Below are 17,913 nucleotides of genomic sequence, written 5' to 3' on the forward strand. Positions count from 1 at the left end.
AACTTTACCCCAGGTGGTACACAACCTGGCTGTCGACAGGCGGCAGTTGGAATTTCGGAGTCTGGAGAGTCCAGGTGATCAGGGCAGAGAATATTGAAGATCTCTTGTAGATTTCCCTACAAGCAGAAAACATGCATTTGAAAACTACACACCGCGCGGCATTAGCTGTGCAGTCTGAAGCGCAGCAGTCATGGACTGTTCGGCTGGTCCTGGCGGAGCTTCGAGTCCTCTCTCGGGCATGGGTGTGTGTGTGTGTTTGTTCTTAGAATAATTTAGGTTAAGTAGTGTGTAAGCTTAGGAACTGATGACCTTAGCAGTTAAGTCCCATAAGATTTCACACACATAAGAACTTTTATTTTATATAACTTAACATGGATACACGGATCCAAATACGAAAACTAAATAATCTCACATAACAAATCGACCGACAAAAAATTCTCATCATTTCTCTTCAAGAACCACGACTAACTGACAATGAAACCTTGCATTACGGAAACCATTGCATCTTCAAGAGCAAAATGCAACAAAAGGTAGCGAAAGGCGTACCAATCTTGGGCATGGCATTTCTCGAACACAGATCTACCATCAATTCTGTCAAAGAAATGACACCCATCAATAATCGACTTATGACTATGCTCATTCAGAGCCCCAGTAAAAAATAAACACTCAACAATGCTCATGGCCCCACCAACATCGAAAATAAGAAAAACACCAAAAACGTCGAAAAATTCTGGAACACGCTCGAAAATACTATGAGCAAAATTCACCAAGATGACGTGAAAATACTAATGGAAGACTTCAACTCTCTATTTGGGACAGAAAAAACCTGTAGAAAAATCATTGGTACAAATTCAACACACCGAAACGCTAGACCAACGGCACACGTCTGACTGATATTTGCCAACAATTCAACCACAAAAGGATGTCTTTCCACTTTAGGAAAATACCATTTCTCAGGTAACATGCTTGCCTACCAGGTGCAAGCTGCTTTCGTTCGCCTTTCTAGACTCGCTGAAAGCCAGATTTTTAATTCTTTTGTAGTAGAGCTACAAGCAGGCAGATACAAACTCAATAAGGGAATCGTAAGACAGCGCTGGAGCAAAATTCGTCTTGGTACTTTCAGGAACCCTTATTGTCAAGGCGAAAACCTTACGGTACCGCCAATTTCATAATGCCACTTTTGTTTCTGCCGAAGTATTTTTTATTGTTGTGAATACATAATTTTATCTATGAAATGCCATGTTTTCATAATACTTGCGAATGATACAGGAAATGAAGTAAATACAGATCTTTTCGAAGTCAAAAGTCTGTAATATCATACTAATTCGTGTTAAAATAGGATCAATCGTCTTACAGACACTTAATGTATAGCTACAGTCTGGAACCGCACGACCACTACGATTGCAGATTCGAATCCTGCCTCGGGCATGGAAGTGTGTGATGTCTTTAGGTAGGTTAGGTTTAACTAGTTCTAAGTTCTAGGAGACTGATGACCTCAGAAGGTAAGTCCCATAGTGCTCAGAGCCCTATGAACCATTTTTGAACTTAATGCTTTATTAAGATAGACTGCCGTCGTGATGTTTCTGTAGTAAGCTGAATTTAATTTGTATTAGTAAAGTGAATATTTTATTTGCATTTTCCATTAGTTTACTAAACGCAACAGTAATCATCAAAGAGAAATTAATTAGCAGCTTAATTTTCTTTCACGATATCCAAAACAATCTGACAATGCTAAAGTTGTTTACAAATTCTACGCCCGTAGAAACCTACTTGTTTTAACGATGTCATTAAACCATAGTTGTTTTAAGAGTATTTTCGTCTAGAAATGAATTGCCTTGACGGTTGATCGATCAAGAACGGGAAAGGTAATATTTTACGAATATATGACGAGAGGGACAAGTGCTTGATAGAGGACTTCCCTATCAATACAAGTGTATGAGAGACGACTTTCCTATCAATCTCCTGGATAGTTTTGTTTCTCAAATCAACAGAGTGAGTTATCATGCAGTAGCATAGGTGATGTAGTTTTGTTGCTCGACTTTCTTACACTGCGACCGAAAGGTGTCTCACTTGTTGACAACAAATTCCAGCTGTGTTGCACACACCCCTTGCGGCAGAATTCGTAGCCCAAAACACACTTTCGGAGCTATCAGATGTAAAATATTATGTTCACACTACTCTTTGCTCTAGTCTACGTCTTTTGGTGGGGCTCAGCCTTTCATTTCTTCTTAGTAAGTTAACGATAAAGGCATCATAACACGTCACCAGTAACAGTACTGCATAGCAATGCTCAATGAGCGACCTGATGACGTTCTATAATAGTCACTCCGTTGATTTTTGTTGTTTCGAATTGGAGCATGCAGTACTCCTACACCAGACGTCTGAACTTTGCCTGTTGAATGCAAATGTCGCATGATGGTAAAATGGTAACCTGTCACATATACCAGTAGGCGAGACTTCCATAATGTGGAAAATCATTCATGCCAGAAGGATCTTTGTTGAAACAAGAATATCTTTTTCTGGCGTATTTTTCCCAAAAGCACTCGCTCCAAACACAGTTCAAATCTTTCTAGCTGCCTCCTCTACATTCACCCCTCTGTTATACCAAAGTAAACGTTGTGTTGCAGATGTTACACCTTTTTCCATTTGTGACTCAATTTTACAATGCTCAACTGTAGTTCACGATTTTCAAGTATGCAAAATATGATTAACTGCAAGATGATAACTAGAACTTGATATTCGAAAATGGCATTGATACATACACTGACAGCGTGGCGCCGCCTTCACATGGGCGGCGACGGATTTCAGGCCGGGGGTGGCGTCTGGCCGGTGGCCGGTAGCCGCTCTAACGCGAGGTAACGCCCGAGCGTGAGCTGTTATGATCGCGACGAAGCCACGAGCTATCCTGCGAAATTGTTTGTGGAATACTTGTTATTGCGGGTGGGTAGAATTTTAAGCGAATTATCTTCGATGTTCAATCAGACTCATAACTTTAGACCGAAATGTGGTAAAAAAAATAGAAAAAAAAAACAGTTGGACGCGAACATGCGACTCTAAGTTTAGAATGCACGACGATTACCGCAAGACCACGAGCTCACTCCATCCATAACATCTCGGAAGGAGACAACAATTCCTCCTAACACTTCCGCATCTCACAGTGTTGCCAGATTGTGCAGATGGTCGGACTTAGAGTTGTCAGGGGCGGTCAGTTTTATTGGCCACCGTAAGTGATCGACTCGGACTTAGTCTCCGTGGCGGCCGGCCGGCAGTCAGTTTTTATGTCTAAGACTGTACGTGCGTCTCTTGACGTGTCCACTATCACATCGGAAACAGTGGACCCAGCGATGTTTAGAAGCGTGGAGATCTCGCGTACAGACGTATGACACAAGTGACACCCAAGCACCTGACTACGTTCGAAGTCCGTGAGTTCCGCGGAGCACCGCATTCTGCTCTCACACGATGTCTAATGACCGCTGAGGTCTCTGATATGGAGTATCTGGCACCTAATATGAAAAACGTATGTTTTTGGAGGTGTCCGGATACTTTTGATCACACAGCGTATATGTCTCAGTTTTACTGACATAGGTACGTGGTACGAAGTGTGTATGTTTGTGTGCGTGTGTGTGTGTGTGTGTGTGTGTGTGTGTGTGTAGCGGGTGGTCCATGACACGGAGACTTTCAAACATTCGTCTCCTAAGCTGTTGTAACCTCCACAACATTGTCTCACACATTAATACTAGTATTTGTAATGAGAAGTATGTAATTATCGTAACTTACGTTATTTGTATTACAGTCTTACAAAATAGTGATCTTAATTTAGTTTCATGAGCTGGCCGGGGTGGCATAGCGGTTCTCGGCGCTACGGTCGCAGGTTCGAATCCTGCCTCGGGCATGGATGTGTCCTTAGGTCAGTTAGGTTTAAGTAGATCTGGCCTTGTAACATTAACCAAAACGGCCTTGCTGTGCTGGTACTGCGAACGGCTGAAAGCAAGGGGAAACTACAGCCGTAATTTTTCCCGAGGACATGCAGCTTTACTGTATGGTTAAATGATGATGGCGTCCTCTTGGGTAAAATATTCCGGAGGTAAAATAGTCCTCCATTCGGATCTCCGGGCGGGGACTACTCAGGAGGACGTCGTTATCAGGAGAAAGAAAACTGGCGTTCTACGGATCGGAGCGTGGAATGTCAGATCCCTTAATCGGGCAGGTAGGTTAGAAAATTTAAAAAGGGAAATGGATAGGTTAAAGTTAGATATAGTGGGAATTAGTGACGTTCGGTGGCAGGAGGAACAAGACTTTTGGTCAGGTGATTACAGGGTTATAAATACAAAATCAAATAGGGGTAATGCAGGAGTAGGTTTAATAATGAATAAAAAAATTGGAGTACAGGTTAGCTACTACAAACAGCATAGCGAACGCATTATTGTGGCCAAGATAGACACAAAGCCCATGCCTACTACAGTAGTACAAGTTTATATGCCAACTAGCTCTGCAGATGATGAAGAAATTGATGAAATGTATGACGAGATAAAAGAAATTATTCAGGTAGTGAAGGGAGACGAAAATTTAATAGTCATGGGTGACTGTAATTCGCCAGTAGGAAAAGGGAGAGAAGGAAACATAGTAGGTGAATATGGATTGGGGGAAAGAAATGAAAGAGGAAGCCGCCTTGTAGAATTTTGCACAGAGCATAACTTAATCATAGCTAACACTTGGTTCAAGAATCATAAAATAAGGTTGTATACCTGGAAGAATCCTGGAGATACTAAAAGGTATCAGATAGATTATATAATGGTAAGACAGAGATTTAGGAACCAGGTTTTAAATTGTAAGACGTTTCCAGGGGCAGATGTGGACTCTGACCACAATCTATTGGTTATGAACTGTAGATTAAAACTGAAGAAACTGCAAAAAGGTGGGAATTTAAGGAGATGGGACCTGGATAAACTGAAAGAACCAGAGGTTGTAGAGAAATTCTGGGAGAGCATAAGGGAACAATTGACAGGAATGGGGGAAAGAAATACAGTAGAAGAAGAATGGCTAGCTCTGAGGGATGAAGTAGTGAAGGCAGCAAACGACCAAGTAGGTAAAAAGACGAGGGCTAATAGAAATCCTGGGATAACAGAAGAAATATTGAATTTAATTGATGAAAGGAGAAAATATAAAAATGCAGTAAATGAAGCAGGAAAAAAGGAATACAAACGTCTCAAAAATGAGATCGACAGGAAGTGCAAAATGGCTAAGCAGGGCTGGCTAGAGGACAAATGTAAGGATGTAGAGGCTTGTCTCACTAGGGGTAAGATAGATACTGCCTACAGGAAAATTAAAGAGACCTTTGGAGAGAAGAGAACCACTTGTATGAATATCAAGAGCTCAGATGGCAACCCAGTTCTAAGCAAAGAAGGAAAGGCAGAAAGATGGAAGGAGTATATAGAGGGTTTATACAAGGGCGATGTACTTGAGGACAATATTTTGGAAATGGAAGAGGATGTAGATGAAGACGAAATTGAAGATAAGGTACTGCGTGAAGAGTTTGACAGAGCACTGAAAGACCTGAGTCGAAACAAGGCCCCGGGAGTAGACAACATTCCATTAGAACTACTGATGGCCTTGGGAGAGCCAGTCCTGACAAAACTCTACCATTTGGTGAGCAAGATGTATGAGACAGGCGAAATACCCTCAGACTTCAAGAAGAATATAATAATTCCAATCCCAAAGAAAGCAGGTGTTGACAGATGTCAAAATTACCGAACTATCAGTTTAATAAGTAACAGCTGCAAAATACTAACGCGAATTCTTTACAGACGAATGGAAAAATTGGTAGAAGCGGACCTCGGGGAAGATCAGTTTGGATTCCGTAGAAATGTTGGAACACGTGAGGCAATACTAACCTTACGACTTATCTTAGAAGAAAGATTAAGAAAAGGCAAACCTATGTTTCTAGCATTTGTAGACTTAGAGAAAGCTTTTGACAATGTTAACTGGAATACTCTCTTTCAAATTCTGAAGGTGGCAGGGGTAAAATACAGGGAGCGAAAGGCTATTTACAATTTGTACAGAAACCAGATGGCAGTTATAAGAGTCGAGGGGCATGAAAGGGAAGCAGTGGTTGGGAAAGGAGTGAGACAGTGTTGTAGCCGCCTCTCCCCGATGTTATTCAATCTGTATATTGACAAGCAGTAAAGGAAACAAAAGAAAAATTTGGAGTAGGTATTAAAATTCATGGAGAAGAAGTAAAAACTTTGAGGTTTGCCGATGGCATTGTAATTCTGTCAGACACAGCAAAGGACTTGGAGGAGCAGTTGAACGGAATGGACAGTGTCTTGAAAGGAGGATATAAGATGAACATCAACAAAAGCAAAACGAGGATAATGGAATGTAGTCAAATTAAATCGGGTGGTGCTGAGGGAATTAGATTAGGAAATGAGACACTTAAAGTAGTAAAGGAGTTTTGCTATTTAGGGAGTAAAATAACTGATGATGGTCGAAGTAGATAGAATATAAAATGTAGACTGGCAAGCAAGGAAGTCGTTTCTGAAGAAGAGAAATTTGTTAACATCGAGTATAGATTTAAGTGTCAGGAAGTCGTTTCTGAAAGTATTTGTATGGAGTGTAGCCATGTATGGAAGTGAAACATGGACGATAACTAGTTTGGACAAGAAGAGAATAGAAGCTTTCGAAATGTGGTGCTACAGAAGAATGCTGAAGATAAGGTGGGTAGATCACGTAACTAATGAGGAGGTATTGAATAGGATTGGGGAGAAGAGAAGTTTGTGGCACAACTTGACAAGAAGAAGGGACCGGCTGGTAGGACATGTTCTGAGGCATCAAGGGATCACAAATTTAGCATTGTAGGGCAGCGTGGAGGGTAAAAATCGTAGAGGGAGACCAAGAGATGAATACACTAAGCAGATTCAGAAGGATGTAGGTTGCAGTAGGTACTGGGAGAGGAAGCAGCTTGCACAGGATAGAGTAGCATGGAGAGCTGCATCAAACCAGTCTCAGGACTGAAGACCACAACAACAACAACAAGGTCTAGGGGACTGATGACCTCAGAAGTTAAGTCCCATAGGTCTCAGAGCCATTTGAACCATTTAGTTTCATGACCGCAACACAATTGAACCCTTTTGCTGTAACCCATTAGAAAATTTCGTTTTAACAATCAGAGAACAGTTACCCCCATGTACGGGACCACTGCGCTAGAGCATGCAACTTCCCACGTCTGTGCGTTGTATAGTCTGCAATATGGGTCCTCGGCACCTTCAGCTCAGTAGCGGAATTTCGTTGCCAAGCAACGGAAGGAAGCCATCCAATGCGTTCGACGCTTGAACATGTATGACGAGCGACGTAGCCAAATTGCAAAACTAAGTGTGTTAAAAGTATGGCCGATTGTACACATGGCGGATTTTGCCGCCGCTGTCAGTTGACCTTCGCCGCCATTCCAACAGTACTGCACGGAATTAAATTAGGGCTTCCACATTTAGCGAAAATCAGACTGGCGGCAAATTTGGTATCGGCAGCAGCTGTGCGACTGCCGGCTGCCACTGGCGCCGAAAGCAGTTTTATCGTCACCGCCGCGGCGTACGTGGCCAAATGCACGTTTGCACACAAAGCGGTTTTCATTTTCCAACTATAATTTGTTCAGTGCGAATTGAGCCTTAGTGAGTGTATACAGTTTGGAACTGGTTTTTCTGTTGCAAACATGAATAACGAAATTTTACTTTAATTCAAGAAAGATCCTTTTTTTTAAAAAAAAAAAAAAAGACCTTCGACAAATTCAACGACTGGGAGACTACCCGAAGTTTGACTCGGAATTCGTAGCGACTTTGATGTGTTGGACGAAAGAAGAGAAATGATTTTAGTAAGTCCATATTTTGTCCCATATATGCATTAGAAGAAACGCGATTCACAGATTCTAGAGCTGGTAACGGTAACGTTCTGTAGCGGCACAGTACGTTTAGATTGCAGACGTTACCTGATACCATTATTTATTTATTTTTTATTTTTATTATCGTGACAACCATGGTGGGATATTATTAGCAAATGATTTATTTGTAGAGATATAAAAGATGCTGGAAAATCAGTAACAACGTCACATTTTTAAAAAGCTTTATTATGTTTGCAGTTTATTTCTAGCGCTTTAATAATAGAAAATGAAATGTTCTCTATTAAAAGTAGTATGTTCCATAAGAAATCGGTTCATTTGACAGTTATCTGTTGTCGACATCATGCAGTTCGCAATACCCTCACATCTTCTATATCTGGCAGGAAATCTTCCTACACTTGAAACAAAATACGTATTTATTTAAAATGTTTCCCACATTATTTGCTCTGACACCAACTCTTGCAGAGTTCTCTCTTTGACTGTCTTCCAGCCGTATAACTGAAGTTGTATCCTCAACCATATATCCATCTCTACCCCTAACTAGGAGGAATAACGCAAACTTTAACAACATCATTAGCAGATTGTGTCTGGACATTTACTGGCTGACGAAATACTCTCCAGTTATTACCGAGGATACGGAGGGCTCTTCTGCACTTCTTGTTCGGCGCAATCAATGGTTGAAGATTCGCTTGTAGACTGTTAAAAGTGTCTCACCAAAAGAGCTTACCAAATGTTTAAGTAGCCGAAATGCTGCTTATATATAAAAGGGGCACTTCCGGACTTGCTGCGCCTTCCAATCTGGTAAATTTTTTTAACTGCTCCCTATTTATTTCGACAGCTGAACATGTTTATAAATCGACGAGTCACAGTCTTCGCCTTAGCTAGCAATATGCGCATAAACAAATCGGTACTATTAAAGATGCTTTCACATGTCATCCACCTATGTCTAATGAAGCTGGTTTCTAAACCACCAGTTTTGCAAAATTAACTGTGCACAATGTGCTGTCAGAGTATTTTCAGCATACTTAAGTAAAATATCTAGACTTACATTACTGTTCCAATTCTTTCTTCAGCTTATTTTGTTTTATGTTTTAAGTTGCTGGTTTACCCTTTTAAATTCCTATTTTTGTTCCTTTTTTAATTTACCATTTCACACATGTATGAAAATAATAAGTAATTCATTATTATGATAAAAAATCGGTATCAGAACGATAATCTGTACATAAATGCTAAAAACGTAACTTTTTATACCATGCACATTGAATGAATGAAATTTCTTCTTATAATAACAGGACTGAAAACACAATACAAAACAAAATTGTGCAGGATTCACAAATTGTAGTTGGCGATCCGCTAAATATCCTGATTTGTATTAGGCATATTTCAGTATATTGATAAGACCTGGCGAAGAAAACTGATTATGTACTAGTGAATGCAGCCTGATTATATTGTTTCTCAAGTGGACAAAGACACGGTAATCATTCAGCAGAACTAGATCTGCATATCTTCTCCAAAGTTTTCCCAACATCGAATGCCACATACGTCTAATGGCTGTGCCTGTTCGGTCGAGCCTTTCGAGATAGCCAGATGAACAAATTATTGTCACTAATTACGATGCTCAAACCACCCCAAAAATCCGACAGTAATATATAATTTCTTTTGGAGTGGCAACTTTTGTCAAATAACTTCCGACGTGGTCAGAAGTTAATTTACCAGATTGCGATGTTGTCACAAGAACATTTGGGGCTAGAAAAAGAGATTCTCGAATTCTCGGTCCCAACTCTCCATTAGCCTCTTTTAAAACTATAAAAACGTGGGTGGTCGGTGTGAAAACACAGTTATGAGTGACCCCAAAAGGTTCGACGGGACAAGTATAGCCAATGGACATGTACAACTTTCAATGTTGGAAGAGCTTTGCAAGAAGCTTTTCAGATCTAGTTCTGTTGAACTGTTGACAATATAATCAAGCCAGAAGCACTAGTACATTTATCTCTGCCCAGATTTTCCAATGTACTATAATATGCCTGGTACAAATCAGGATATTTGGAGCATCATTCGCCAAAATTTGAAATCCTGATGAATTTCATTTTACACTGCGTTTTCTGTCTTGTACATAATGTGAAGAAATTTCATTCGTTTGATATGCATAATGTAAAAAGAAACGCTATGTTTTAAGTATATCTTTACAGATAATCATTATTGTAATGATTTTGTGTCTTAATAATACTATTTTCGGTTATCAAAATACACACATGTAAAATGGTAAACTAAAAAGGCAAGGAAAATAACATGAATTTAATACGTGAAAGGCAATTCAAAACATACAAGAAAAGGAGGTAAAACTAGTAATTACACTACTGGCCATTAAAATTGTTACACCACGAAGATGTGCTACAGACATGAAATTTAACCGAAAGGAAGAAGATGCTGTGATATGCAAATGATTAGCTTTTGAGGGCATTCACATAAGGTTAGCGCCGGCGGCGACGCCTACAACGTGCTGACAGGAAAGTTTCCAACCGATTTCTCATACACAAACAGCAGTTGACCGGCGTTGCCTGGTGAAACGTTGTAGTGATGCCTCGTGTAAGGAGGAGAAATGCGTACCATCACGTTTCCGACTTTGATAAAGGTCGGCTTGTAGCCTATCACGACTGCGGTTTATCGTATCGCGACATTACTGCTCGCGTTGGTCAAAATCCGTTAGCAGAAAATGGATTCGGTGGGTTCAGGAGGGTAATACGGAACGCCGTGCTGGATCCCAACGGCCTTGTATGACTAGCAGTCGAGATGACAGGAATCTTATCGGCATGGCTGTAACGGATCGTGCAGCCACGTCTCGATCCCTGAGTCAACAGATGGGGACGTTTGCAAGACAACAACCATCTGCACGAACAGTTCGACAACGTTTGCAGCAGCACGGACTATCAGCTCAGAGACCATGGCTGCGGTTATCCTTGACGCTGCATCACAGACAGGAGCGCCTGCGATGGTGTACTCAACGACGAACCTGGGTGCACGAATGGCAAAACGTCATTTTTCTGGATGAAACCAGATTCTGTATACAGCACCATGATGGTCGCATCCCTGTTTGGCGACATCGCGGTGAACGCACTTTGGAAGTGTGTATTCGTCATCGCCATACTGGCGTATCATCCGGCGTGATGGTATGTGGTGCCATTGGTTACACGTGTCGGTCACCTCTTGTTCGCATTGACGGCACTTTGAACAGTGGACGTTACATTTCAGATGTGTTATGACCCGTGGCTCTATCCTTCGTTCGATCCCTGCGAAACCCTACATTTGAGCAGGATAATGCATGACCGCATGTTGCATGTCCTGTACGGCCCTTTCTGGATATAGAAAATGTTCGACTGCTGCCCTGGTCAGCACATTCTCCAGATCTCTCACCAACTGAAAACGTCCGGTCAATGGTGGCCTTCAACTGGCTCGTCACAACACGCCAGTCACTACTGTTGATGAACTGTGGTATCGTGTTGAAGCTGCATGGGCAGCTGTACCTGTACACGCCATCCAAGCTGTGTTTGACTCAATGCCCACGCGTATCAAGGCCGTTATTACGGCGAAAGGTGGTTGTTCTGGGTACTGATTTCTCAGGACCTGTGCACCCAAATTGCCTGAAAATGTAATCATATGTCCGTTCTAGTATAATATATTAGTCCAATGAATACCCGCTTATCATCTGCATTTCTTCTTGGTGTAGAAATTTTAATGTCCAGTAGTGTAGAATAATGATAAACGTTTAGATATTTTAATTAGGTATGCTAAAAATACTCCTTCAGTACACTGTGTACCGTATTTTCCGAAAATGTTGTTTCAGAAAGCATCTTTATTACATATGGATGGATGAGGAATGAAAACTTCTTTAATTTATGTATCAATGGAAGGTTTAGTTTTTAAAACTTAATTACTGGTGGTGGGTTATTTTTCGAAATTTTAAATAATTTCAGAAGTTGATTGTACAGCGCAGATGGCGCCCGCCGAGTCCCCGTGGTGTGCCAAGCTGTTCACACGGGCCCACTGGAGCAGGCGCACTCGCTCAACCTCATTTGAGGAGTCGAGCTGTAGGTCGAAGCGTCAGAGAGAGGCCTGCTGCACCTGAGCAGCTACCTCAGCCACTGGACCGCCAGTGGGCCACCGAGGACGACTAATATAGTGAGAAGCCTCGGCTGTAGCGTTTTGGTGTTTCTCAGCCAGTGACTCGTGTTCTGATGTAAGATGAACCTCAGCTAAATTTATTTGAGTTGCCAAGGTCATGGACTTCTGCAGTGTTGGAGCAGTTGAAACGTCTCTGTATAGTCGTTTCATAAGACGCTTGTCGAATTCGGCACAGCTTATTCGCTTTACTACCTGATTTTAGCAAAATTCATGAACTCTTCCAGAAAGACTGGGCACTCAAATAAGGCCTATTGAATATTATATGTGTGTTTTAATATGGGTTCAAAATGGTTCAAATGGCTCTGAGCACTATGTGACTTAACATCGGTTGTCATCAGTTCCCTAGAACTTAGAACTACTTAAACTAAACAAAGTACATGCCTGAGGCAGGATTCGAACCTGCGACCGTAGCAGTCGGGCAGTTCCGGACTGAAGCGCCTAGAACCGATCGGCCACTTTAACGTGGGGTTTCGGTTTTGTTTTGTGGGAAACGTTGAGTTGGTCATCGTCTGCTGGGAGCAGACGATGTTGCTTCTCGTTCGAAGGAGAGCATAGGAGACCAACTTAGGTTTCCAATACCTGAAAAGGGAGGTTTACCCATCTTACTCGAAGGCTGTGTCGAAGGCTGTTTTTGTGTGTGAGGTTGGTGACGGAGGGCTACCCCTCTGGTAGCTTCTGCTGCACGGGGTGCTAGGTAATCTCGAAAGAGGAAGCGGCACTCTTCGGTGAACGCTTGGGGAGTACGGATCGTAGCTCTTAAGGGGGGTTTCAGGTGACAGGAAGCGCCATGAGTTAGGACTTCGTTTTGTTTAACTGTTGAAATACTTAAGATCTTCAGCTTAATTGAAACGTGTGAAGCGAGTTATTTTTCCGAATGTGCCATAATTATGTTGCTTTAAATGGGCGAGTTTTGGGTGTCTGATTTAAAAGTGTGGAACTTTGTTCATTTTGAATAACGATGAAGTCGAATTTGAAACGGTAAATCTGATTAGGAAAAGCTGGTTAGGGTCACTTCAACCGTACGTGAGTGTAATACTGTGTCGAAGCGAGTATGATTTTTAATCTTATATTTTGTGGAAGTTGCTTTTGTCTTTGTGTGTCGGTTTTGTGCCATGTGTTTGGTAATCAATGACCCTTCTGGTCCACCACGGCACCGCAGTAGGCTTTATTTTAACAGTTTGCTTATTTAATGAGCTATAATTTCTGCAAGAACATCTGAAAGCATCAAGTGTTCTAGTTCGGCCGTTTGCAAGCAGCAGACGCAGTTAGTATGTTGAATAATGATCGCTCAACCTGGTGCACTGGTTAAACCTCTGTCCAGTATAGTGCATGCATAGAGTCGTCATGGGAATCTCACTGAGATATTTTTATGTTATGAATGCAAAAGAGATGATAGTATCACTGTCTCTGCCCCCGTTTTCAGTGTTTCTTCTTGCTGTAGTTAAATTGTGCTCTGTTACATTCTCACGTAATTTTTACTTAAATATTTCTAATTGGGCACCAGTTATGTGTAGTTAAGATGTACAACCAAATACTTAGGTACAATAAATAATCTACGTGAAAGATAAATTCTGTGGTGTTGATCTTACCCACTTACTCCGATTTCCAATCCTGAATTAATCAAATTGCTTCATGCAGGACATGGAGTGCTATTTACTGGCTACTTAAAGAAATTTGCATACTTGTAATTAAATTATTAAAGTAATTAAACGAATAATTTTTCAGCTCCGTCTTTTTTAATAGTTAGGAAGGGCTTGGGCTGGTGGCGACCCTGAATTTATTAATTTTTATCATTATTTGTGTGATAGAAGCAGCTAGAAGTGCGAGATAACGTATATGGCTCGATGAGAAACGTCGTAAAGATAGTAATACGTTACACAGTGCAGTATAGTACGTAAGCCGCGGCAGTTTGTTGTACCTATACTCATGCAAAACTTACAGCTTACTAACAACGAGAATCAGTGGTGAGTGCGTGTCTTTCTGAAATATCCTTCCTATGCTGGAGCGAATCTACAACTCGTCTCTAATATTTCTTATCATATTTAAACATCCTTCGGTTTCAACAAATTACTAAGAGTGTTAGTTAAGACCTCCATTTACGTTAGTTACTTTTTCTTTGTAACTTACCACTGTTACTTCTATTTTTATCGCCGAGTACAATATTTGGTTGAAGTATGAAACAATTTATGTTATCAAATGAAAAATTGTAAAATGTAAGACCTGTTTTCTTTTAAATATTAGACAAGAAGTCTCTAAATATGCAATAAATGAACTGAAAAAAGTTGTTTTATTTCTAGTTGTGTTTATAGTATAATTTTAAAACTGCAAACGTCTCCCATTGGATTGGCTTACTCTTGCGTTAACGATGGTCTAATTTCGGTATTGATTATTGCCTGTTGTATGTTATTAAGGTAAAGGCTCTTTCGTTTAATATTATTAAATTTTTGTAAATATTTTCTGAAAATTTGGTAGATTTAATTGTTTTATGTCGGAGGAAGGCAATGGCAAACCACCTCCACTAGGACCTTGCCTAGTAAGGCGGCGCGGTTCTCCCGCGTCGCTCCCCTACGCTCTGTAAAGAAGTATGGGACTCATCATCATCATCATCATCAATTGTTTTATGTGTAAACTGAAGTTGTCATTTTCATATATTTCAATTCTATACCTTTGTTTATTGCCATGTTTTAATGGTATTTACTATTAAATGTGACACTACGGCCATTTTACTGCGGTGAATCGTCTAGTCTGATAGGCAGAGGGTGCGTCGAGTCTTTCTGACAGAGGCCGGTTCCTGAATACATTTTAAAACACGCTGTTATAATTCTGTAATTACTCGTTTTTATTGTTAAGTCGTTTTTATTGTTAAGCCTCATGACAAATTTGTGCATTTTTTACCTCTTGGTGCAGTACTGGCTTTTAAAAACAAAATAAATTGTTCGTTTGTCATAAATTTTCGTCGTCGAGCCCTTTGATTGCCACATCTTCGCTTTCCTACCTTTCTATTACTACGGGTCTAGTTTGTCACGACAGTTCCTCAGAGCTGTACCTCTACCCGTGCACAGTTTAAGCGCACAGAGGTTGAAGGGATTATGCAGAGAAATGTTGTTACAGCACATTGTTGTTTTGTTAGTAAAATGTTTCTTTTGTTAGGAAAAAAGTCCTACTTTTTGAAAAAATGTGTGTGAAATCTTATGGGACTTAACTGCTAAGGTCATCAGTCCCTAAGCTTACACACTACTTAACCTAAATTATCCTAAGGACAAACACAGACATCTATGCCCGAGGAAGGACTCGAACCTCCGCCGGGATCAGCCGCACAGTCTAAGACTGCAGCGCCCCAGACCGCTCGGCTAATCCCGCGCGGCCAACTTTTTGACTTGACTTCGTAGATGCTGTAGGAGAAACGTGATTATCGGTAGGCATGCGACTGCGAACGTAATTAATATGCTTCAAAACGCCGCGCATAAATACAGGATTTCCTTTGCTTATACCTTGGGTTGTAAAGGTGATACAAAGGCAGGGTCAAGTGTTTTGGATAGCCCTCAGGCCAGGGACCAATTGTATACCCAACAAAAGCATCGTTTTAGTGTCACTGTACTACAGTACAGGGCCAAAGTATGAATTTTACACACTTTCTCCTGCTTAGACAAATAGAGCGAATCGATTGGTTCTTTTTGCATTTGATGTGGTCTACGCTTGACTTGCTGGGACATGGAGGCACCATTAGTTCGCGGGTGGTTCCTCGGAAAACTCCAAGAAAATGTTTCTTTTAGCATACATTCACCACCAAAAGCGGACCAAAAACCAGCCGAGTTCCAAGACGCCTATGCACATCAAACGGCTGAAATTTTTACAATATACTCCTGAGATTCTACTTATAACTTCGAAAATTTTGTTGATATCTTTATCCATACAGTGGTTTAAAGTTTCTCCAGTTCCGTAAAATCTGGTATGAGGCGAAACCCGAACAATAAATAACTGCAACAGATTGCTCAAATTTTAATGGTATATGATGTTGGAATTTATCTAGAAGAGCCACGACCACGTTTTCAAAAACCCAACCAGCGGTGATGAAAGTCAGAGTATACGACACTGAAAACGAAGAAGAGAGTGAGGGGAGAGAGGAGCAGTAGCAAGGAAGGAATGAGATATTGGCAGTAAGAGAGAACGAGGTGGAGACAGTGACAGTGAGAGAATAATGTAGTAATTGTTGCACAGTACGAAGGGAGACAGGAGACAATTATAGAGAGACACAAAGAGTTAGGGACAGTGAGTTGGGCTGATTGAGTGAGTGAGAAAGGGCAAGTGGGAGTGGATGAGTATGAGCGATTCACAGCGATGGACTAGTAGGTGTGAGCGAGTTACAGTTAGGGGAATTAGTGGGACTTTGAGGTGAGTTGCAGGTTAAGAAAAGTGTGAATAAGGTGGCGTGCCAAAATTTTTGGGAACATTTTTAAAGGTGCTGAGGCAACTGATACGTCACTTTTCAGTAGAATCTTTCAGTAGCACAGGAACGTATTCGCACTTTTCGTGCTCCGATAGGAGCATTTTTCCGCTGGCATAATGGGGCTGTGCAGTGAAACGTGAGCACGCGGGTTTCTCGTGAGACTGTGCAGTACGTGAGCGCCGTGCGCGGCTGCAGCGTGGCCGGACTTGCGGGTGGTGGTGTGGCGGCCCTTTTCTGAGTACGTGCTCCGGCCGGATCCCCAGGCCGCAGCGCCGCCGCTGCCGGCGTATCTGTGCGGGCCGGATGGGGGGCGCTCCACACACTGGCGGCGCCGCGCCGCACGGTCCGTCTCCCTGTTATCGCGCCGCCCTCGCTGGCCGGGAAATTTAATATGCCCGACGCGGGGCGCCGGCTGCCCCACCGCGTTACCCAGCTGTAGCACTCAGGCGGCAACTCACCAGGCGGCACGAATGCGGGATAACGCTGCTTCGTCGTGCGTGCACCACCCTACTCAGCACCATCAGCTTCAACCATTCGGCGTATGACGTGCTTATTCAGAGTTCCTAACATATTAAACCTGCGAGCTGGACCGTGCTTGGATACCGTAACATAGTGTCCTGCCCGGGAAATGCACTTACCGACTGAGCTATTTACGCATGTCTCACGAAATCGTCTCGAAGATTCCTATGCTCTGCCGAACGTCCAACCAACACAGTTCTCCTACTCCTGAATACTTCCTGCTACTTTCCTTGCTCATCAGTCTCCTAATTTGTCTGATGCGGCCCGCCACGAATTCCTTTCATCTCAGAGTAGCACTAGCAACCTACTTCATCCATTATTTGCTGGCTATATTCCAATCTTTGTCTTCCTCTACAGTTTTTTTAACCATCTACAGCTCCCTATACAGGGTGGTCCATTGATCGTGGCCGGGCCAAATATCTCACGAAATAAACTTCAAACGAAAAAACTACAAAGAACGAAACTCGTCTAGCTTGAAGGGTGCACCAGATGGCGCTATGGTTGGTCCACTAGATGGCGCTGCCATAGGTCAAACGGATTACAACTGCGCCCTTTCAAATACGAACCCCCATTTTTTATTACATATTCGTGTAGTACGTAAAGAAATATGAATGTTTTAGTTGGACCACTTTTTCCACTTTGTAATAGATGACGCTGTAATAGTCACAAACATATGGCTCACAATTTTAGACGAACAATTGGTAACAGGTAGCTTTTTAAATTAAAATACAGAACGTAGGTAGGTTTGAACATTTTATTTCGGTTGTTCCAATCTGATACATGTACCTTTATGAACTTATCATTTCTGAGAACGCATGCTGTTACAACGTGATTACCTATAAATACCACATTAATGCAATAAATGCTCAAAATGATGTCCGTC

This window comes from Schistocerca nitens, chromosome 4 (assembly GCF_023898315.1).
Source record: "Schistocerca nitens isolate TAMUIC-IGC-003100 chromosome 4, iqSchNite1.1, whole genome shotgun sequence".
In the NCBI taxonomy this organism is placed as follows: Eukaryota; Metazoa; Arthropoda; class Insecta; order Orthoptera; family Acrididae; genus Schistocerca; species Schistocerca nitens.